We start from the raw sequence: 24,000 nt of genomic DNA on the forward strand, positions 1-24,000 counted from the left end.
GGGCACATAACACAATGATGAGTCGGCCTATACCACAAGTTAAATGCATTAACTTGAGATAAAAATGTGGTGTGCTTTTCAGAAGTAATTAATAAAAATAATTATCTTGGATTTACAAAAAAGCTAAAATATTTTTCTGTTTTTCTGAATTTACGAGATTAAGTCATTAATTCTGAAAAACAGCAGATTATTCCAATTTTCACAAGTGGGGGCAATACATGCACAATGAACTGGAGAGAAGAGTGCACACATGTCGACAAGCAGGCAAACATTTAATTTGGTCTGAATAAAATGATTGGACAGACAGGCCAGCAACAACCCCTCAGACCAGATTGTTTTCTTTCTTTGAGCATTTGATATAATAGCCACTGCTGGTATATGAAATAAAAAATATGACAAATAAGTTGCCTATCCCAGTTTAAATGTCAAGTATGAACAGAAGGAAGGACTACAGCAAGTAAAGCTGATCTTTGCAGGCAACTAATTTGAAAAAAAAAATCCCTTTTGCAATTTTAGATTACAGCTATAGGATTATCTTGCTGCATATTTAGTCAAATTTATATTTTTAATTTAAAAAGAATTATAAGAAAAATAAAATAAAATTGGAAACAATCAAAAAGCTTTATATATCATTATTTGCTTTAGCTTTTTTATTAAGCTTTCATTAGTTCATTTGTGATGAGAAGGTTTGTTTGTAGAAATATCAAAGGATTGACTGAGCATGTGTTGGAGGGGCCAAATGTGAGATGTCTTTAAAGGGCCCAATCCTTGCACCTCCCATACACGCCCATGTCAGGTGAATATTTCAGTGCATGTAGTTCCAAGCCTGGACCACTAGATGGCAGCAGAGGACATGAAATAATAAAGCTTGTGTACTCATTCCTTGACACCAGCTAACAGATCAGATCTCAGGAGAAAATACATGAAGCCTTTTCTTCTATTGATTAAGGTGTTTATTCCTAATAATCAGGGTATCATTTCTGATTCTTGCATGATTTCAAACATGTTTTCAGTCACACATAGAGGGTTTTCTGTCATATCATTCATCTACTCCAGATCCATATTTGGGCCAGTGTTAGGTCACTGAGGGCAGAAGCAGGAGAAGATGGACAAAGTATGTGATGCCGAAGGGCGGGGGAGTGGGGGACGCCAGTCTTTTGGGATGGTGATGGGATGTTGACCTCTGGGGCAGATGGTTGGTGTGTGTGTGGCTGTGTGTGTGTGGGGGTAATCAATTAAATGTATCCTAACCCCCTCCCCCCGCCTCCCCCTCGGCAGCAGTCCATTGAGTCAGCAGATCCCCGGAGCAGATGCAGTCCTGCGTTCATGACTCCATGGAGATGTTTTGCATAACTTGGAGTGGGGGGGTGGGGGGGGTGGTTGGGTGTTGGGGGGGGGGGGGGGCTTGTTTAAACATGAATGTACACACTGAGCTACTTAATAATGTTTTGGAAATAAATAAACGGTTAGCTAAATAATTGTTGGAACTAACAGAGTTCACATTTGCACAACATTTTTGGGGTGAGCTTCATGTGTGAAGGCAAGCGACCAATTTTTTCACCCCGACTTCACCCAGATTTTACAGACAAGCTTTAAGTTTTTCAGTAGAGGTGCATGTGTGAATGCAAAAAGCTGCATTTTTCCCTCTGACTTTCACTCAGCGTTTCTCTTGTCAGCCCTCTAGTATTTTTTCTTCATGAAGTCTGAATGAGCAGATGTGAGACTGCAGCAGGATATAATCAGGAGATTTCACCATAGTACTAATATTTAGCACTTTCGCATTGGCTTCATTTTTGTGAGACTGCAGCAGGATATAATCAGGAGATTTCACCAGTCTATAGTGCACGACCATAGATTGTTTGCACCCGACTGTTGTGATCTTGCGATTTTCTGTTCTCCAGTATGATCTTCTCCCCTCTTTTGTTGATATTGTGATTATGTCGAACTACACATAGGATTGTTGTAAAGAAAATATTGTCATTATAGGTTTGTACAGCGAACTGTTTTGCTTTGTCCTGTCTTTCCTAAGGAGACGTTTCATAAAATATAAAAATGGATGAGTTGAATGAATCACCCCGTACAGTGCTGATCAAGAGATGAGCTAAGCCACTATAGTACTAATATTTAGCACTTTCGCATTGGCTTCATTTTTGAACACAAAAGGTTGCCGATATGTGTAAATCTGCAATACTACCCAAAATGATGTGCGTGCATGCTCACTTTCATGCAGACTGCATGTTAAAGGCATAATTAATCTGGGCTAATTTCTGCAAATGTGTGTGTTTTTTTGTCTGTGTGTGCATGGATCTGCTTTTTCTAAATGTATATGAGTCACCAACCAACCACCCACCTTCAGTTTGTGTGTGCATGTGTGTGTGTGTGTGTGTGTGCTGCCTGCAAATGAGACCCTTAGGAAACCAACCAATCACAATAGGCCGCTATATGTTAATAAGCAGCTGCTCATAGATAGGGAAACAGTCGGTATGGAGAGCAGAGGGGAACAAAGGTGAAGAGAGTAACAATCAGGGATGGATTTAAATCCCACTCAGAGGCCAGAGGCATCCAGAAGACCAATCAGATATCAGAAAACACAAAACAGACACACCTATCTGAGTCTTTTATTTTGAATTAGACTATTTAAATGTCAATGCAGACCTATTTATTTGGTTGCAGCTGTGGCAGCAGTAGAGTTACACAGATAAAAAATTGAAGAGTATGATCACAAACAAACAGAAAATTATGAAAATGTTTCCTCTAAACATTTTCACCTGCCCCCACACTCCTTACATTTCCTGCAGCCAGCAGAGTAATTAGGCTCAGTGAGTTAGACACAGCGTGGAGCCTTCAGTTAGAGTGTTTCTTCTTTTATAAAAAATAGGTTAAATTAAATGAGGTTTTCCATCATCACGTTCATTATTGTCAATTTGTATTGATCTGATGTAATTTCCCATTTTGAAATATGTCCACGCAATGGTGTTGTTTTACTGTTTCAGTGGGAATTGCATTGGTTTCAATTACCTCCCTATAATGGTTTGCACCAATTAGGGCAAAGAGAGGTACAGGAGACACATAGAAGGTGGGAGGTTGTTTTCAAGAGAGTTTGGCAGAAATTAAGTCAGACAGTTGTGTCTGAGTCCTAGGGCTCCCACACTCGGAAATACGTAACATGTCCTAGCACGTTTGACCCCAAGCACTCAAGCACTATACACCTTGGAACGGTTGGAAGAGGTGGGCTTTGGCATGGTGCGGGTGCTCATGCACGAGCACAACCAGGGTGAAGCAACGTGGACATGACATATGATCAATTCAACCATTCCTTTTAACAACCATTTAGAACAATCGTGGCAAAGAGCTCACTTTGGTCTGAAGCAGAGGTGGAGTGTTTACTCAAAATTCGGCCGATGCAAATATTAAGAGTCATTTGGCTAAAACCCAAAAGAACTCTGAGGTCTTTGGGAAAATCTGTGACTATCTTCTCATTCGTGGTGGATACCAGAGAAGAATGGAGCTAACTATAACTATAATAAAGCATGCTTCATGATGACGTATAGCCATGCGTGTGTCCTATTATGACAAGACGACGTATCTAAGGTAACCCCCATGTTGGGCCTCGAACAATGTGAGTGCAGGCCAGCAGGGGACTGGGGAAGGGGGACAATCCTGCTTTAGCACAGTACAGGGCAACTGGGTCTTGTATGAGAGCGCCCTTGGGCTCAATTCCAAACTGCACACTCACAGACTCAGAGATTTTGAGGCACTTAACCGGCAAGTGTGTGAGTGTTTAGTGCTGTCCCATTGTGAAAACGTCAAGTGCTCGAGGGCTCTGATGTGAACTTCTCAACATTAAATCACACACTTTACAAGAGTCTGCATATGTGCAGACTTTTTAGGACTTACCCAGAGTTCACTGCAAACTGACATGATGTGACATGAAGGACGTGATCTTCCAGCCCCTTTCAAATGTTAACAAATATTCTTACAATGAAGCAGTATTCAATTAAGTTTGAAAAAGAAAAAAAAATCTTCATTTAATCAAAGCAAGTGTAGAAGTGATACTCACTTTTTTTTTTTACACCATCTCAAGCCCTTGTGGACTCACAAACTCACACACTGCAGACCTGACGCCATCAAAGTCTGGGAGGGCTCAGTGCTTACAGGCTTTAGGGAGACGATTTGAATTTAGCCTAAGAATGGACAATGTAGTGTGAAGGGAGCACTATGGGTGGAATATCAGAAAATATTAAAACTGTGAAATAGTTAAAAACCCAGTAGGTGGCGGTAATGCAACAACTATGGATGCCAACCACCATCAAACCCAAGAGAAGAAGAAGAAGAAAAAGAAGGGGGGGGGGAGAAAATATTGATTGAAGCAGTTTGCTGTGAGGCTCTTTCTCTCAGCTGCTGTACCCTCACTTACCTGAAACTCTTGATTTTCTTATCTTTGGTGTGATTTTTTGTTAATAAACTTACCCTTTTTTTGCACCCTGAGCAACATTTTAAACATCTCTTTACACCAGTGCCCAACAGATTTGATGAATCTCAGAAACAATCACCATTAGCACCATATATGTTTTGATCTGCCTCTGAATGTTGTCGCAAATAAATGCATAAATTATTTGTGTTTGAGGAGAATCAGCTGAAAACAACGCTACCATTAGAAGTGGAAATAAAGTGATTTAAATAATTGAATATGCCCGTGTGGGTCATTGACTTTTCCATTGCTAAGTCATTGAATACATCGAAGCGAGCGATCTTCACTCGGAGCTTCAGGCTGTTTTTAGTTTAGTAGAAAGGTCAGTTTGCTGTTGGGTCAAAGTGTTATTTTTAGTCATATAATAGTTCCTATTTGAAAAGAAGTGATGAAAGTGATGTGATCTATCTAAACATCTACATTAAATGTAAAAGAATGAAGCTTCCAGAGGGAAACAAATTGTTGAAACAGTGCCACAAATAGTTGTGTAACACATTCAAATCCAGAAGACCGTCCTCACCAAGTCATACAAAGGTTTGAGAACATATGGACTATAAGTCACAGAGGTGTGGGGGGTTTCTGATGATGACGTCGAGGTAAAGAAGGCAAGGCTTTATCTTTTGTGAAAGACATTTGTTTAGGAGTCATCCACTGAAAGCAGCAAAAGGAATAAATACAAAAATATGGAGAAAACATCCAAATGATTCCGAGCTGAAATGCCAAATAGTGAATCGATTTTTTATTCTGTTTTACTCACATTAAATAAAGGCCATCCATATTTCACTTATTTATTTATTAAATAAATAAAGGACTACAATGACCTCCCTGAATATTTGAACTTACACTCTGAAACACCTGGGATATAATATTACTAAATGAATCAGGGAAAGGGGGGCGCTGGTGGTGCAGTGGTGCAGTGGTGCAGTGGTGCAGTGGTTAGTGCACGCGCGCCATGTGTGGAGGCTGTGGTCTTCCAGGCGGGCGGCCAGGGTTCAAATCCAACCTGTGGCTCCTTTCCTGCATGTCATTCCCCACTCTCTCTCTCACCCTCCCTGATTTCCGACCCTGTCCACTGTCCTGTCTCTCCAATAAAGGCACAAATCAGGGAGTTTAGTCAGATAAATGCAGAAACAAATGTTTGACAGTGTATAGACTTTGAGGCTTGAGCAAGAGAGATGTGGGGACTTTGTTATGTAGGGTCGCTTTTTCAACAAAGATTGGTTATTCAAGAGGGAGGAAGCCTTGAGGAACCAAGACAATGTTCTCCTATTCCATGACTCTGCCTTAGGAAGAGATCGTTTAATCATTAAGTTGAATGTTGTTTTCTGATTGTCTTGAAGTCCCATGTAGCTGCAGCTCTCTGATGTGGACAGAAATAGAGATAACACTGATGTGGTGCTAATCTGAAGATCCAGATCCACAGTTAAGGTGATCATCGTGGTGTTTGGTAACATGCTGGACAGGCAGGACCAGAGGAGTAGACATTTTTAAAATTAAAACAGTATTTTGTATTATGTTTATATGTATTTATATTGTTTTATTTGAAGCTATTAACAACCTTGTGTTGTGTGGAGCAACATTTTTCCCTGCACGTTCCCTGACATCAGATAAATACCTGTATAGAATCTGAAGAATAACAACAACACAACCAACAATTGGCTGAAACAGACTCCTCCACGAGTAATTCAATGAAAAGAAACAACTCACAAAATGTACAAGATGGAAATAATAACTCACAGGGTAAGGAATTTATGCAACGTCTGTGAGTCACGATGGAAAAAGATAAACAATAAATAGATAAAAACTCCAGACCCACAATAAAATCAGTTTATGTTGTCTGATTTTATTTTTCTCTTAGGATGAGTTACCAGACGTAAACAATCATGTCTATGCAGAAAATGTCCTAATGTTTCCATATACTCTTTTCTGTACATGTCATATCCACATTTCTTCATGCTTATGTGGACATCATTTGTTTATTATTCCTTTTTCCCCTCAAATCTTTAAAATAAAAAATAGTTTTTTGAAGCTAGTGAGAATGCTGATACTTTAGCATATCAGGTAAGAAATTAAAGAATTAAAGGTGTTTTGTGTTTCATTTCCATTTCATGAACATGTACGATGGTCTATCTGTTCATATGTATTCTTTGTGTGATACTGTAAGTTCTTGAACCACAGACAATCCACATTTTGATCTCAATTCTTCAGAGTCATTCCGAGTTTAAAGACATGGGACTCAGCCTCCCTCTCTATTCTGATGAAAACTGATTGTCTGGTGGGGTTGGAAGAAAATATTTTAGTCTTTAATGGTAAGAATCATGACTCATGTAGCATTTGTTATGTTTCTTATTGTCCCCTATCTTTTCTTTTGTTTCCAAATCTTTTACTATATTTGATGATCGCTGACCTGCAGAAACGTCTGGTACAACATCAGTAAAATCTGTCTCCTCATACACACACACCCAGAACCCTCCTATCTTAACCCAGCAGCAGCAGCTTGAGTCATTATAATTGACTAAACCTGCACATGCAGTAAAAGCTTTATTTTATTCTACAGAACCTCAGAAATCTGAAACACAGTCTGTCATTTCTGTGAGCTGCTGTGACAGCAGACACATCTTCTCTCTGCAGACAGACACCTTCAGCTCACTGAAGGAGCCGCTCACAACAAGAGTGTACATTAAAGCCTGCACAGCTCCTCTCTCCTCTCCTATACCATCCCAACGGCTGTGGCAGGCGCCGTTGCTATGGCGACACGCTCCCATTTTGCCTCCCAGATTCCGGATCCATCCGGAATGGTGCTCAGATAGCAGGCTCAGATCCGGAGCTGCAGGAGAAGGGGTTGGTCTTATGGTATGGATCCCATGCAGACAGAGTGCAGAGCGGTGCAGGAAGCATTGATTTATGTGCAACACACACACGCACACACACACACACTCACAGCAGCCGTGTGCATTAGAGAAATCAATCAGCAGACATCAGTGCGTGTGTGTAAGACAGAGGTCTGAACAGAATTAAATATTAAAGCCCTTTTCATATACGTTTTTGTGTATTTGTCCCTCGTATTTTTCAATCTTAACATTGAAAACAACAAGCTCATTGCAAAGATCTAAAAGGAAGTCAGATGTGTCAGTGTTGGAAATAAAAACCTGCTGGTTGGTCAAACATGATCTGGATCTGATCTGCATGTTTTAAAGATGTGTCACAGTTTACAGCCGTTCTGATGTGTGCTATGTGAATGGGTGTAACACATTCATAGGAAAACTATTCACTCTATTATTGGAGATTATTTTAGCTACATCTTTAATATTGTCCGTCATGGGTTTGTTATCATGAAACCTTAAAGGTGTCGACAGAGAAAACTAGTCGTGAAGAATTTAAAGTAGAGGTCATTTCCATGTGTTCATATGAATGTCTCTCTGTAACAGCATCAGAGCAACAATATGTCACTTTTCCACCTTAAAGTAGAAGTTTCAAAATCACTCTTAAAGCACAATATCTTTCAACAGGGAGACTATAGTGTCTCTCCGATGTCCACAGACACCTCGGTGGTAACTTTGCCAGCGGGGCGTGGCCATCTTGCAAGAATTTCATACAGCTTTAAGGAACTAGTTCACACAGCAGCCTTCAGCTACAAAGCAGCCAGTTAGCCCGCTTCTGTACTGTTTGATACAACAACAGAGGCTAAGAAACTGAAGAAGACGGTAGGATGAAGCTAACGAAAGAAAAAGAGAGAGTGACCAAGCAAGAGGTCCAACTAGAGTAACTATGAGAGAGGCTTTATCACGTTGGTGAAAGTTTTGCAAAACAGTAGGCTGCAAGTCTTATGCCGTGCAGGCTATGTTGCTGTTGGACGGTTGCAAACTGATTACACTATTGCCCAGCAAGCAGGTATTATGATCTGTCTCATGGCTAATGGGAAAGCTTCAATCCCTACAGATATTATACATAACAGGTTGTGATGTAAGGTTAAGCTGTATCGTTATCTGTGTCATCGTTGTCACATGTTTAGCAGCTTTACCGGGTGTAGAAAAGTCATATAACCCAAATTATGTGAAGAAATATTGTCCCAATATCCCTGACTCTACACTATATGGTGCATTCAGGTGGGCAGCAATGACTGTCTTTTTTGTGTTTCTTGTCTTCTAGTTGTCCTCTGAGTTGCAAACATGCAAACCCATACATACACATCTGTGTGAAAGCAGCGCCGTCAGTGAATCCTCCTGCAGGTGCTCTGCTCATGGTGTTGATCCTCCTTCTTTCATCTGAACCTTAAAGGGGTTTTTTTAACCCTCCAGCTGAGTGCTGACCATGATGAAGCTGGACGTTTAGCACTCTGCAGGGAAACCAACATGAAGTCAACTTCCTCATGGACACCAGCCACTGCAGAGCGTGCTGGGCGATCACAGTCTCACAGTTTCTGCAGCTAGGTACGCACCAGTGTTTCACTGTTGGTGCACAATCTTGAATTTAAAAAATTTAAATAAAATAATAATAAAAAAACAGGCTGCGATGAAGTGCAGTGAGGACTTGATGTGACAGCTGCAGGTTACTCAAGCTTTACATCCTCCTTTGTGGAGGGATGACGGTTATTACACTGGCATCAGTGAGAAGGTCTCCAGTGGGCAGCTAATGCCTCTTTAATGCAGCTCAGATCTTTTTGCCGCCCTTATAGGTTGACAATTTGAATCCTCAATGGAGTCTTCCTCAAAGCTAACAAAAATTAAAGCTAGGCCCTAGTTAAACACTGAATAAAGCAGAAACTTCTCACCAAAGTACGACCTATAATTTGGACATCAAAAGCCATCAAACTTCCTTTCTATTTTTGTGTTGATTTTCCCTCCTGTGATGCAAGCCTGGAGCTCACAGGGGGGTCTCAGGAGGCAGCAGGACATGACATAAAAAAGTACGACTGCGAAATGGTGGCTGAAACAACAGCATCATGCACTGTGAGGACAATTTTTCCTCTGTATCATTGCAACCTGTAATCCAGTATATTCACTGTATCAACGAACAAACAGACGAAAAGACCTGCAACAAGAACACATAATAAAGAAGCTTTATTTCATGCACCAGAATCCCACTGGTTGGGCACTATACTCGCAGGATTTAAACGTCATCAACTCTGCCCGCTCACTCACAGTAAATCCTCCTGAATATTTCCAGCTTCTTCAGCTTACTCCAACTTCATAAAGACATTTTACTAGGGGGCATTTTACAGGACAAATTCTGGGTAACCTCAGGGTGAAGATTGTGCCTGTTTGCGTTCACACATGCAGCTCACCCTGGAAACATCAGGAAGTTTTCAGGAGTTCTGTGCATATATGAACAGGGCCTGATACACTTCTCAGTTCTCTCTCTCTATCAGACCTTCCCCCGTCTGTAAATGAACAAGCCTTCTAAATACACAACCCCCGTTTGTTCTAAAAATAAAGTTTGAGTCTTTAAGCCCTAACCCTGATGACATCATCAGAGGTTATTTTCCTCAGACCTGACAAACAGGTCGAGTGGCAACAATATGAGCTGTAATCTGATCTCGATGTGTAGGAAAGGTGGAGTCCTCTGACTGAGAACAATAGTAGACGTTTATTGAAATATGACTGATAGACGATCTCTAAAGAATTTACAACTACTTCCTTTTGTAACATGAATGAATGAGTTATGTTATGTTGACCTCTTTTAACAACAAGTCCTCTACTTGTGTATTTTGATTAACTTTTTCTGCTTTTGTTCAACAACACTTTTGAATAAAGAATTAAAGCTTGATTTTTGAACTTTGAACCTGTGCTTCTCTTGCCTTTACTGCTTGGTCCATGACACACTGAGTAGGGAATCGTGTCAGTGCAGTGTCAGATTCTTCTTCTGGTGGACCTTACTAACAAGTTAGCAAGCTGCAAACAGGCTGTTTGTCGAATAACTTCACAGCTCTGTGCATTTCATAAATGCTCTATGCTCTTCCATTTACTTTTGATTCAAATGTGATGCAGGCTATCCTTCCAGCTTTTGTTGATATCTAAACAGAGACGGCAATCTTCAATGTTACGCACTTATACAGTTTGACTTCTGGGTCAAAGCCCGGCGTTAGGACTCTGGAGCCTGCGCTGAACAGGCCAGTTTGGGTCCTATTGAAGTGTATACATTCAAGAGTTAATTGATCTCCAAGCACATCATCAAGGAGTGTTAGTCCAACTTCAAGAAATTCAATTTAGTACCATTTCAGTCAGACTAACTTGTTAATCTTCTTTACTCCAGAGATAGGACAGTGGACAGAGCGGGAACCACTTGGCCACTGGCGACCCACATGCATTTAAAAAGTCCAGTTTTAATCTGATTTATGTCGTTCCCCTTTCTGGAACTGCATGTAAACGTAGTGAAAGACCCAACGCTCCTCCAGACCTGAAGATCACCTGTGAGGCAGTAAGTAATCTATTTTAACACATGCACATCACAGCGTGAGATTTTAACCTGTTGGAAGGAAAGAGGGGATCAGGACATGATGTGTCATCAGAGTCTGAAGCTATGACAAATTCAAAAACAGACCTGTGAACCTAAACATGATGAAGCAGCTTCAGAGCACCAGAATATCACGGCACGCGCCTGTCACAGGATATAAACATCATCACCCCTGCCTGCTGGCTTATGGGGAAATGTCCTGCTGCGTTCACACATCAGCTCACCCCACCGTTCGCAGTGATTTCACTCGGAGGCTGGCAGGAAAATTACAGCGGAAATCTGGGGGGGAAATTTCAACTGATTTTGTTCACACACATCAGCTCCTGCCGAAAACTTCAGGAAGTTTTGGGGGTTTTGTGCATGTGTTAAAACATTATTTGCAGTGAGTGACTTAATAAAACATTCTGATCTTACCTGATCACTCCTCCTCCCCTCACACTCCTGCGTTTAAGTTCTCCACCCTGACACTCCTCCTCCTCCCGACCTGACACTCCAGCTCCTCTACCGACCTGGAATTCCTTCTCCTCCTCCCAACCTGGGATTGGCTTGGGATTGGTTGGTTTGAGCAGAGCTCTCCTTATATCACCACAGAGGACCTCTGACCTTCTGGCCCGCAGTGAGAGAGGTATGCAGGCGCCACGGCTGAACTCTGGAATCTGTGCAGCTTGGAGCTGTAAAATGTCCTCTGAGGAACCAAGTCATCACGTTACAGCGACAGAAACACTCACAAACCCAACAGAAAGACTTTACTTAGATAAAAACTTCAATTTGATAGAACACTTAGCCTAACACTCAGATGTCTTTAAGTAGTTATTATATTTAAAGTGCATTTAATCAATAAATTATTTTAAAACAAATATACTTCAGGTACACTCTGTGATGCCATTTTTACTCCTTCTGCCTAAGAAGTTTATTTTTGGCTAAAGTTACTGAGCAATATGAATATTGGAGTAATATAAAGGCCATTAGTTTATACGTATTTGCTCACTGCGGATCAATCCCACAATACCAAAAATAACAAAATGATCTGAATCTCAAACAACTTAAACGTTAATAATGAACATGCCTGCATGAAGAATAATTATTATGATATATTATAATATAAATAAAAAGCACAGACAGGCCAGCAGATTAAATATTTTTAACTTTGGATACTTCAAACACTGTTTATGCAAAATATGTCTGTACTTCACTGAAAGTAAAATATGTTATTTTGTTTATTTATTTTAATTGAGGTTTTAAACTTTACATTGGAAATGTGTATAGATAAGATATGAGCATTAAGATATACGAAAGAAATATGCAAACGTCATGCACACAATAAAAAAACAACACAATAAATAGAATAAATAGTCATGTAAAAAGAAATGTAGCAATAAGAAATAAAGCAGAATGTATAAGAACATGTGCAGATTTGTTTCCAAATGATGAATATGTAAAGATATGTGCATCATCAGTAGTAGCCAAATTAAAGAATAAATAATGAAGGGGAGTATTCAGAGCTGTGGAGTATTATTATGGTCTGTTTCTGTTCTTTGTGTGAAGCTTTTGATGCTGCTGACTCGGCAGGACTCCCCTGTTATTAGATTTGTATATCTCAATGGTAAATATTCCTATTATGAAAATGAAAGAATGTTTTTCTCTGTATCGTGGTATAAAAGTCTGTTTTTAAGGTTTTCATAGCAGCTGTTTGACAGTAAGCTCATACGTCACTAATACACTTGCTCATATTTGAACCAAGAATAACTCCCTGAAAGGGAAAAACTGTTTACTGATGATACTTTGATTAATAATCTAAATGTGATGCAGGTCTTTTGAAGACAGAAGGATGTGGGCCAGAGAAGGTTGGAGTATCATGGCTCACATTTGACTGATCAAATTGTTGCTATGACACTAGTTGACAGTTAGCATGACTTTTGATTGGTCTGAGGTTACTGAGGTGAGCCGGGCTCAGTGTTTGTGTAAGACTTGGAAAAAATGTTTAAACAACTTTTCAGGCACATCAGCAGCAAAGTTTCTGGTTCTTGCTATTTTGATGTTTTATATATAATGTTTGACAGTGTTTCACATGCACAAACACACAACAGAAAGAAAGTCACAGAAACACAAACAACATGATCAGTTCATTTAAAATAAACTATTTCTCAATGAAATATGAGTTCAGCTTCATACTGCATGACATCTAAATACAGTGTTATTACTCTGGCACATCTGAGAAAATGGTTTGTTTTAATTTGCTGTTCAATGAAAAAGATTTCTTGGGACATTTGACCTGAAAATTGAGGCGTAACAAAAGAGGACCTGCTCAAACTCAGATTCAAAAGCAATTATAATAATCCACCTTTTTTAACATGTACAGTATTTGTTCAAGAGGCTGTTGACCACTTATAGAAAATATCTAGAACTCATTCATAATCGTCAAATAGATCAATCAGCATCCATTTAACCAATTTAACCATTTAAAAAACTTAACATTAACTTGATTTAATCCCAGAAACTGTTTCTTCTGATGCCCACAGTTTATTGATACGAATAACCAACACTTCATTTCACACTACGCCTAACAGTGTTAATGTATTATCCTGTACTTTATATTTAAATTAGACTGTTTCTTAAGTACAAACAAAGATACATTTAAGAAATTAATATGAAGAGATATTAACCTTTAAAGCTTATTTTGTAACTTGTAGGATAAATGTATAATCCAATATCTAAGTCCTCTGATCAAATGACCCATAAACAAACAAACAAACTAAACAAAAAAATGTAAGAGTTCAGGTGGATTTAATTGTTTATTGAGGTTAATGTTGGAATAAATAAGATCTAATAATTACCTCAGACATTCAGGCTATAGGAAGGTTATAAGGTTGCACTTTTTAAATTATTTATTTTGATTCCACTGCAAATAAATTATCAAATTTGATCAACCTTTCATATTTCCACAAATTGTTAGTTACATTTTTCATACTGAGACACTTCATGTAACATGTCTGTATTTATAATTTACATCACTTAAATGTTATTTCCTGTTTAGGCCTGCAGTAAATTCTGTAAAGCATTCAGGCCTGTAGACAGAAACATTTATTACAGCAATTATTTACCACTTTAAATAAGCAAAACAATAACTACAAAATGTATTTAAAAGAATGTTATTATTAGATTAACTATGATTTTAAATTGTTATTATAATAAAGTCTAAAAAATAAACCTCCTGATGGAATTGTATTCTTTCTCTCACAAAAGTAGGCCAATATTTAATAATTATTAATGCTGAATTATTCGATTCAGGCAGAGGGCGTTTTGAAATTCGTTAAAAATAATTCAAAGGGACATATTGACAGTAAACTCTCCCGCTGCTGAGGCTCAATAGGAATTATTTTCGACCTTTTCATAGTTTGATTCACGGCGTTAATCCTGTCAGATCCATTAGTTTGGCCTGTCTCGCGCTAAATGAAGCCCCGTTTGATGTAAAACGGTTTGGTCAGCACGGCTCGGCTCCTCCAACATGTGTGGTCCTGAAGCTTCCCGGGTTAACCCCTCTGCTGGAGGGGGGGGCTGCACGGCGGCTCCGGGAGGAAGGAAGCGAGTTATTTGTTTGTCAATGAACACGGTTTCACATACATCATTAAACTACCAGAAGCGTAAACAACGAAACACGGGGGAGTTTACTCCAAACTGTGAGGCGCTGTGGGCAGGGATCTTAAATCCGCCCGGACAAATAGTCCCTCCTTGGTGCAGCCATAGGCCTTTTTGGTATGTTGCTATGGTTACGAGCTCTATACGTCAGTAATTGTGTTAGAATGTACACATGCGGACGGATACGTTCCTGTTGTTAGGTCCTCTGAGGTTCATGATGCGTTCACCTGACATCAAATTAACGGCGGAAACTTTGAACTGAACGCGAATGCAACATGAACACAAGAAGACCTTGTAACAAAAATGTATCAGTCCGCCTTGTGTAGGCCTACACTAATAACCGAGCTACCTATAATTAATTTCAAATCATTGTTTTTGTGCTGTGGGCCTCTTCCACATAATGTAATTTCCTTTATCTGAACCCTGAGAGTCATATTAAGCTTATAGGCTACTGCATGTAACATGATTAAGGTTTTTATTCCTTTTATAGTCTATACTGTAACAGTGTTTTCAGTAACACTTAATGTAGACAAACTATGAGTGATTAGAATTCAATAGGCTAAAAATCGAGTTTCAGGGTTGGCCTTTATAAAATTAGCTCAACTCAACTTTAAACCAGCAACACAGGTGTGAAGAAATCAGTCACACTAGCTGTTTGACAAAAGATGAGATGTAGTTTCTTGTTTTGGGGCGATTTTATATTAAAGCTAGAAATAATTTCTATTATAAAGTTTTTTTTGTATGGAGAGTTTTTCTGGGAGCTGGACATCAAGAAGGAGGTCTCCAGTCTCTTGGAATTTCCGATCTTTCACATATATTTTGAACGCAGCACGAGGCTCCAACCTTAGACCCCGCCTACTGGAATGCCAGAAGGCCGGGCCCCGCCCCCCCGCAGGAAGCCCATTCATAGACACACAGTGATCTGCTGCTGGGGGGTGAGGGGCCTCCGCACAGAGGGAGGCATGAGAGCAGACCCGCAGGACTGTGACGGCAGAAAACTACAACCAACAGGACACAGAAACTGTGAATACAGAGTCATATTTGAGTCATATTAAGTGGAAATTTAAAGATAAAAAAATAAGCCTTCAGCAGGAGTTTAATAGAGGAGCAACTAGGGCCTACTTAATACAATCAAACAATATCTACAAATACATTTAAATTAAATGACCACAGCACAACATACAACAGAATACAGTTTATAGAAAGAAGATCCAGAGTCAAAAATACAGAATATGATGAAGTTTCAGAAATTAAACAACAAAATTTAAAGATGAGAACTGCAGAAGATATCCCAATAAAATAGAAGAATAAATAAAAACTATTTGGATTGTAAGAAACCATTATTAAAGCAGATTCAAGTTTGCTAATACAAATGTCATTTGGAAACCAGATAGTCCAGTTTCCAAAAAGCATTTGGTTAAAAAAGGACTTCAAGTAAATAAAAAAGTCAACAGAAGTAACTCTAGTTTGATTTTCTTTTGCAGATTTAGTTTATTCTTCTTCTTTCTTATTTGTCTAAAGGTGCATGAATACAAGACATTTGCAACCGTCTGGAAAAAAACTACTTAATCTTTGATGAAAAAAATAGCATTACAATATAGAATCATCAAAAGTCATAAATCATGAATGTTTATTTGAATTATCAGCAGCTCTTCTTCAAAATGGAAGCATGTAATCGAAAAGTTCCCATGACATCCTCTTTAATACAAACTCTCTAGTATGATTCAGTAACACAGTGTTATGATGTCACCTATGTAAATATAAAAACATTAACTTTGAGATTCAGATTTGACAAAGGAAACAAATAAATAGATATTAAATTATTTTAAAAAATTGTTAAAATGCATTCAAGTTTGGAAACTACCGGATAAACTCCAAAACACTATCATCACTGAAGCTTCAATCTCAAAGATAAATCAGTAGTTATTATTTAAAAATGTCCTAAAAATTTATTAATCGCTTGGGCCAGTTTTCGCTAAAATTAGTCTTTTATTTTGAAATCTGTAACATTATTTTGTATTTTAGTAATGGAGTCTTTCCAAATAATGTGCAGCTCATTTGACTTATGAGACCTTTACTTACATGAAAGAAGTGAATGGTCAGATGAAGAGATCACATCCTGAATATAGTCTTCATGGTTAAAGGGTTTTATAAGAAAATAAATCTGCAACAAAAAAATTAGTAGTAACAAACAGAAGTCTTTTTCACACATGCTCAAAACTTCCCAAAATGTAAATAGTGAGCTGCACGTGTTAACGTGAACGACCGGAATTTCACTCCATCTTTATCCAGATTTTTTCCTGCAAGCCCCCCTAGGAAAAGTCAAAAGCTTTTAAGATTTAAATGAACCGTATGAAGTAAACAATAAAATAAATAAAATCAGGACTTAAACAGACACCTGCAGCTGAGACATTATGAAGAGAATAATTAGGGACATTTTCGGGGAAGGTGAAATTAGGAAATGTTAAAATGTTTATCTCTGCATTTGAATCTGATCATGGTAGGTTAATTGGACATTTAAAGCTGTTTCTGACATAATGCACAACTAAAAAAAAAAATTCAGGAGGACTGCCGCTGAAACTCTCCTGATCTGGTTGTTCACACATGCACCTCACAGCCTGTCCGACGCAAGAGGTGGGGAGTCTCAGGAGTCAGAGAACAAAATAAAAAAAAAACAAGTGGAAGTGTCGGACAGAGTCTGCTATACGAGGCCATCATGAGAATATTTGCCTTTATATAAATGCTGTGGGGAATACATGTCACCACCTCAAATATCAGAGAGAGTTTTTAAGACACCATTGTATGTATATATGGGAGAAACTGTGTATTTCCATATCTTGGGTGGCCCCATAGTCAATATGTACTGGCTGGAACTGGAACGAGCAAGAACTCACTGGGGGGTTAAACTCCCACTTTCATTTGAGGTAATTTATTGGGGTAAAACAAAAAAAAAACACTGAAGGGGTCTGTAAACAAATTGTGCTGAGGATGGTGTTAAATTCAAGCAAAAAGCCATAACTTAAAACTGTCAAAAGACTGAGACACCGACGGTTGAGGACTGGAACCCTAACCCTATGCATGACAGTCAATATGGAAAAAAAATGAACTGTCTCTGTCAGACTTAAGCCTGAAAATTAAAAACTACATGTTGGAGAAATAGATTTAATATTTTTTGGGGGATAATTTCAGGAAGTAATCGGATACATGAAGAGAAATCTACCCTGTTATGGATAGGAACAGATCAGTGTTAAAAAAGAGCAAAAGCCGTGTGAGGGGAGAGGGGTTTATTTCTTTCACCCACCTCCCCTCCTGACATCTGGCTCCTCTGTGGCTGCTGACCCCTATGGGTCCAAGGTCACACAGTGTGGGAGGATCATCAGTGGGTGGAGAGGGAGGTGCTAGCTGCAGGTTTCCTTTTTAGTTCCAGTCAGAGGTTTCCTAAAAGGGGGGAGAGAGGAAACAGAGTGAGGCAACCAAGGACCCTGGAAGGCAGGCATAGTTGGGGGTGCTGAGAGAAGTCATTTTACATGACGATGTCATACTTTCTTCAATTTGCCATGGTTTCCTGTAAAAAAAAAAAAAAAAAACAGGCAGAGAATGTGGTGAAACTGGAAACTGGTGATATAACTAGCATAGAAGTCGCACTGCCAACTAGTGTTTGCAGACGAAGCATTGCAGACAGCCACCACTACTACAGCTTCTACTATTATCACATTTACAGCTTCGACATCTGCAACAGCTTCTAATACCATGTTGGCTACTTAAGCTGCTTTCACACTTGCACAAAACTCATGAACTTTTTTGAGTGAGCTGCATGTGTGAAAGCAAACAGTGGAATGTCTCACTGACTTTATTTAGAGTTTCTCCTGCCAGACAGCTAGAAGAATTTTCTTCTGTGAAGGCCGAGTGAGTTGATGTGAACACGCAGCAGGATATAATCAGGAGATTTCCTCTTGATCAAATGGGAGGAGGTGGTGACGTTCATTCCCCTCTGCAATCCCTACACGACCATAGACTGTGTTCATGAGACCAGTGCAATCTCTGTGCACATAATTGACCTATTGGGTTCTGTTTTTTGTTCACCAGTATGTTCTTCTCCACTCTTTTGTTGATATTGTGATCCTGCTACTCAGCGCATTGATATGAAGGCAAATATTCTCTTTATAGGGTTGTATAGCAGATTCTTCGTCCACCGCTTCCGCGTTGTTTTTTTTTATGTCATGTCTGGAGACCGACTCCCCCCTCACATGCCACCCCCTGCCACCAGACTCCATTGAAAAAAACTGTAATTTTACATCACAGAACGCAGGAGTTGTTGGTTTACTGCAGTATTTCTTACGTGCATGAAATCAGTAGAAATAACCTTCAATATCACACCAATGTCAATAATCAAACTATGTCACATGTGAGATAAAAGCATTTTAAATTATAATCAAACAGCAGTAAAATATATTGTTTTCTAACATATCCTCTCCTTGATGAGAGAGTTTCAGCGCCTTGTTCTTCAGCAGCAGCAGTAAGCATGGGCATTTTGTGTGTGTGTGTGTGGGGGGGGGGGGGGGGGGGGGGGACTGATTACCCAGGGCCCCAGTGGAGAATGGGCCCTTCAATAAATATGCAGTTTTTGTTTCAATTTGTTTCGGTCTAAGTCATAACATCAAAAACCGGGTTGCTGATTCAAATAGATGTATTTATTACATTTTGTGTAAATAACTGTTATTTTAAAGTTATAGTTAGTTAAACTAGTCCCAATACAAGAATAAAAATCAAGCTATATTAATGCCTGTTTTGATACCACAGCAACACATAAAGGTCCCACTTTTGGAGACGCCCCTGGTCAGAAGACGATATTGTGGTATTAATCTGTCACACCAGGTGTCAGGTGTCACTCGCTTGTCACCCGCTGTGACAAACTCAGACCCTCCCTCTGATCATCACGTTTCTGTAGAACAGGATCTTTTCCCAGAATGAGGTTTTACAATGAAACCTCAAGCTGCTGCAGGGTCACTTCTCCAGCTGATGAAAGCAAACATGACCTACATGTTGCTCTGAGAGGCATTTTCTTCTTATTTCTTTAAAGCTACAGAACATAGCAGGATGTTCATAAAAACAAGAGTTACTCTGAGTGAAGGGTGAAAACCACATATTGATTAAGGTTACACAGGCTCTATTCTTTAAAAAAAAAAAATCTTGTTTTTAAATGATTGGAGTAGTATTTGACCTGGAGTATCTACACTTTGACTCAGGTAATAAAGTTGTGTACTCTGTCCACCACTGCTCTACATAAATAAGCAGAGAGGCTTCCTCCAGATCATTTCAGCAAACATGAAAAAGAACTGCAGAGAAACGATGTAAACAATGTGTTCACTTTTCTCTTCAGTGTTCTTTTGGGATTTTTCCTGCGCTGTAAGTGAAGCAGAAGTAGCTCTGATGTTTTTCACGCTAGAATCTGAATTCTTTATGGTGTCTTCTTTATACATACAGGTGGCAAGCTGGACGCACGTGTCAGGAGATCAAATTTTGATTTTTAATTTGTTTTCATTTGACATACTTTATTCCTGGTTCACACTCTGTTATTGAGAGACATGCTTCTCCCATACATAGGAAATGCACAAACAGGACCTGTGGACATGCATTAGAGGAGAGATGTCAGAGTGGGACTGCTACACAGGGTTGTTGGGGGTTCAGTGCCTTGCTCAAGTGACCTGTACCTCTCCAGTAACAAGTCCAACTTCCATATTTTGGTCTGCATCAGGACTTGAACCAGTGATCCTCTGGTTCCCAACCCAAGTTCCCATAGACTGAGCTAAAGTTCCACACTACAGAAATATAAATGATCTGGTTGAGTCGACATGATCTGCTTCTTTTGTCTCTTTTACTGAAATAAGTATAAATTGAAGCGATTTCACAGTGGATGAAGGTGAACCACTGCAAAGTTATCCATTGAGGAAGTCTAATTTGGTTATCTTAGCTATAAAGAAAAACTAATTCAGACTCGTTTTTTTTCTTTCAATTTGACAAAGTACAAGTAAATTATGACACAATGGATCACAAAAAGGAAAGGCAATGTAAGTAAAAAGAAAAGACACACAGTTAATCATTAAGTCCATCCTGGGAAAAGGCCCAGATATATATGTTCACTTTCACATGAAAGCGTCTGTCATGACATTTTCAGAGTGTGGGTTTATACTTAACAGTCGGACATGTTTCCGAGGGGATGTTGCTCTAAGTTAACTTTAAAATGATCTCCCACAACTTCTCTGAACAGTTTTAAACAAATAGAAAAATGCATCACCTAAAAACACCTTAAAGAAACATGTTTAGTTTTACAAATTCAGATTCAAGACATTTAAAACGGCAGCAAAATATTTCAATTTGCAATTCTACAACAGACCTGATATCTGACAAAACAGTCTAATCTGGGCATTTCACATGATACAACTGTTTACAATGTTAGACTTTTGTACTAAAGCGATCTGTATTGTGTCTGATGTGACTGCTGCTAAAACAATTATTAAAAAAACAGATAACTTCTGCATTTCTTTCCTTAATGCCCCCAAATGATTGAAAGTTTCAGGAGTTCACTGCACACAAAAAAAAACAGTAAAAAGAAATCATTTAGCAAATAAGAATGTTGGTGAAGCTGCTGCAAAATAACATGTTTATTTTTTCTCCTTGACAGTGCTGAAATGTTTCTCTGTGCTCTTGTTCCACAACATTGTTAGCAGATCAGCCTCAAAGAGTGACTTCCAGCTAATTTTCCTTCGGTTTCTACTGGTGTGTTTGATGCTCTGAAAGGGAAAAGAACAAGTGGAGGATTTGTAGCTCAATCAATAAGTCGGTATTTCTATTAGGTTAATGTTTTTGAACTATAGTTTGAGAGCTGCTTCAGGTCCAGAGGCTGCAGGACGTTATCTCCAGAGACTTGCAGAGGCGTGCCTGCTCATGTCAGGGTCTGCCTTTTACTGTTTTTTTTGTTTTGCAAGTTCTCAGTTTAAAGCCTCAGAAACAAGAATCTGCATGAAAAAGATGAACATGCACTCTGGTTGCTGTGCTGTGCAGTTTGGTGTGTAAAAGGTGAGCTGATAGATTGCTGATAGCTTGTTCGTGTGTGCAACCTGTTGCACAACATTCAGTAAAAATTAACCTCCTGCAGGCTGCTCTGACAAACAAGTTTGGACCCTGGCCATACATGACACAGCCTGCTCTCATGTCAAAGGCAGCTTCACTTCTGTAACTATCAGAAGAAAATACATGCTATGCTGCTTCTCTTGGAGCTTGTGTTACCTTCTTATTCAGCCCCTGTAGAAACTGTTTGAAATGTATGGAAAGCTGCAGCACAAATCAGAGTGTTGTTCATAAAAATGCTTTTTAAGGGTTTTAAGGTTTGAATGATTCCCCAAAGCAGGCTAATTTTTTTTCTTTCAGGTAAACTGTAAATTTAGGAGATTATCTAATTGGGGAAAAAACGTAAAACAGTAGGCTTCATAATGGTAAAAAAAATGAAGATATGGATTTGAAGAAATATTGTGAGGAGGTCTGTTATAAAATTCTGATTCATTTATTTCATGAAGATATAAACAATAATTATCTTCATCTTCAAACTGTTCACTGTATTTCTCTCTATTTGTATTAATGAAGTACAGTAACAGACAAAACCCAACTGCACAAAAAGAAAACAGAAAAGCTAATAACATCATTTTTAAATGTACTTTACACAGTTACTGACCACACCTTACTACTGAACTGTCTCACTGTGTGTCTGCAGCCACGCATGACAACAAAACTGTTGCATGTTTTAACACCTCTCTTTGATATGGTTTGATGTTTTTATTTTTTTTACCTAAGAGTAATACATTCTCATTGCATTAAAAGTTTCAACCTTGTGTATAAACTAGTTTCTGAATCTTTTCTGCACAAAACTTCACAGGGACTGACTGCTTCTATCTAAAGAAAATATTTCATGTGTCCATTATTTAACACTCCTCATAAATTCAGCCTCATGTTTCTTGTTGATAAAAGTTTGAGATCTTGATTTAAAATCAATTCTGTTGATGCATGTGAGGTGATCTCCAGCCAGATTTTATATTTCACTGACTTTAAGATGTTATGCTAATTCATGTTTCTTTGTGACTTCATGATTGTAAAGCTGTCTAGATATATCTATTCTCTGATTTTTTTAAAAATACCATAACCATTTAAAAACCTGAATGTGCAGTTAACTCCAAAGGACAATTCAAAGAAATGTTATGTGGAACTTTTTCTAGGAAAATGTATGAGACATAAACGTGTGTGCGTGTGTGTGTGTGTGTGTGTGTGTGTGTGTGTGTGTGTGTGTTAAACATGTTTCCAGTTATGGATTTTCCTCAGATGTCTCTGGTTGTAAATGTTCTGTTTTTTTTAAGTGAAAGTCAGAAAAAAAGTCCCTATTTAAAAAAAAAAAAAAAGCAGTCCGCAGTGAGGAGCTCAGATCTTTACTGTGGGCAGCATGACAACCTGATCAGTCAGCCGTCACCGCCAAATATGGGCATAGAGCTTCCTGCGGCCCCACATACTTCGCTCGGCACCGCTACTTTTACGCACGAGCGTGAGTGCGCGCAACACCACACACATAAGTGAAGGGGGCGCGTGAATGCGCATTCCTTACATAGCATCCAGAACACGTCATGGCAGACAGGTTTGTGCTCCAAACTCATGGCAAAGTGAGGATAGTAAAGAGGAGAGATTGCTTTGAGCAGAGAACCAAATAAACCCCCAAATAAGTTCATCATTTATCGATCATCTACAGATTCTGATTCTTCTTCTCATTGTTTCGATATTTTTGAGCAAATGTGAGTGAGATTTTTTTTTTCAGCAACTTGACAATACTGCACTGAACTGAGTGGGGGGAGGGGCAGGGTGGGGTTGGAGGCCTTTTTCTCCTCAATTCAAATCTGCAGCAGGCTTTGTTGTCACCAAAGGGGGGGAAAAAGACAGCTATAAGTTGTAATGCGTTTCCTCCAAGGAACGACTTTGTGAAATGTTTACAATAACAGAAAGGTTGACTTTAAAAAGAGAGAGACTGTATAATTGGAACAAAAACACACAGTTGTGTTATTGATCTCTTCTTGGAGCCCTGAGGGATCCTCTGTGGACTCCCTCTGCAGCATCAGACCGGCGGCCCCGCACCGGAGGAGAGGCGGGTCTTTCCGCTGGACAATGCCATTATTTCAGCTCCATTGGTCAGGAATGCCAGATTTCACAGGCTGCTGCCCTCCTCCAAGCGGCCAGCACCTCCACATGGTCCCGTCGCCTTTAACCTTTTACCACCCCGGCTGCCTTTTCCCCCGCACCAACACCGCTGCTGCTGCTGCGACCTCTGAGCACGAACTTCCTCTGCTGCTCCTCCTGCTGCTACACAACACCTTCTGTGTTAACAGCGCGGACATGCTGGATTCTAC

This window comes from Labrus bergylta, chromosome 2, assembly GCF_963930695.1.
Source record: "Labrus bergylta chromosome 2, fLabBer1.1, whole genome shotgun sequence".
NCBI lineage: Eukaryota > Metazoa > Chordata > Actinopteri > Labriformes > Labridae > Labrus > Labrus bergylta.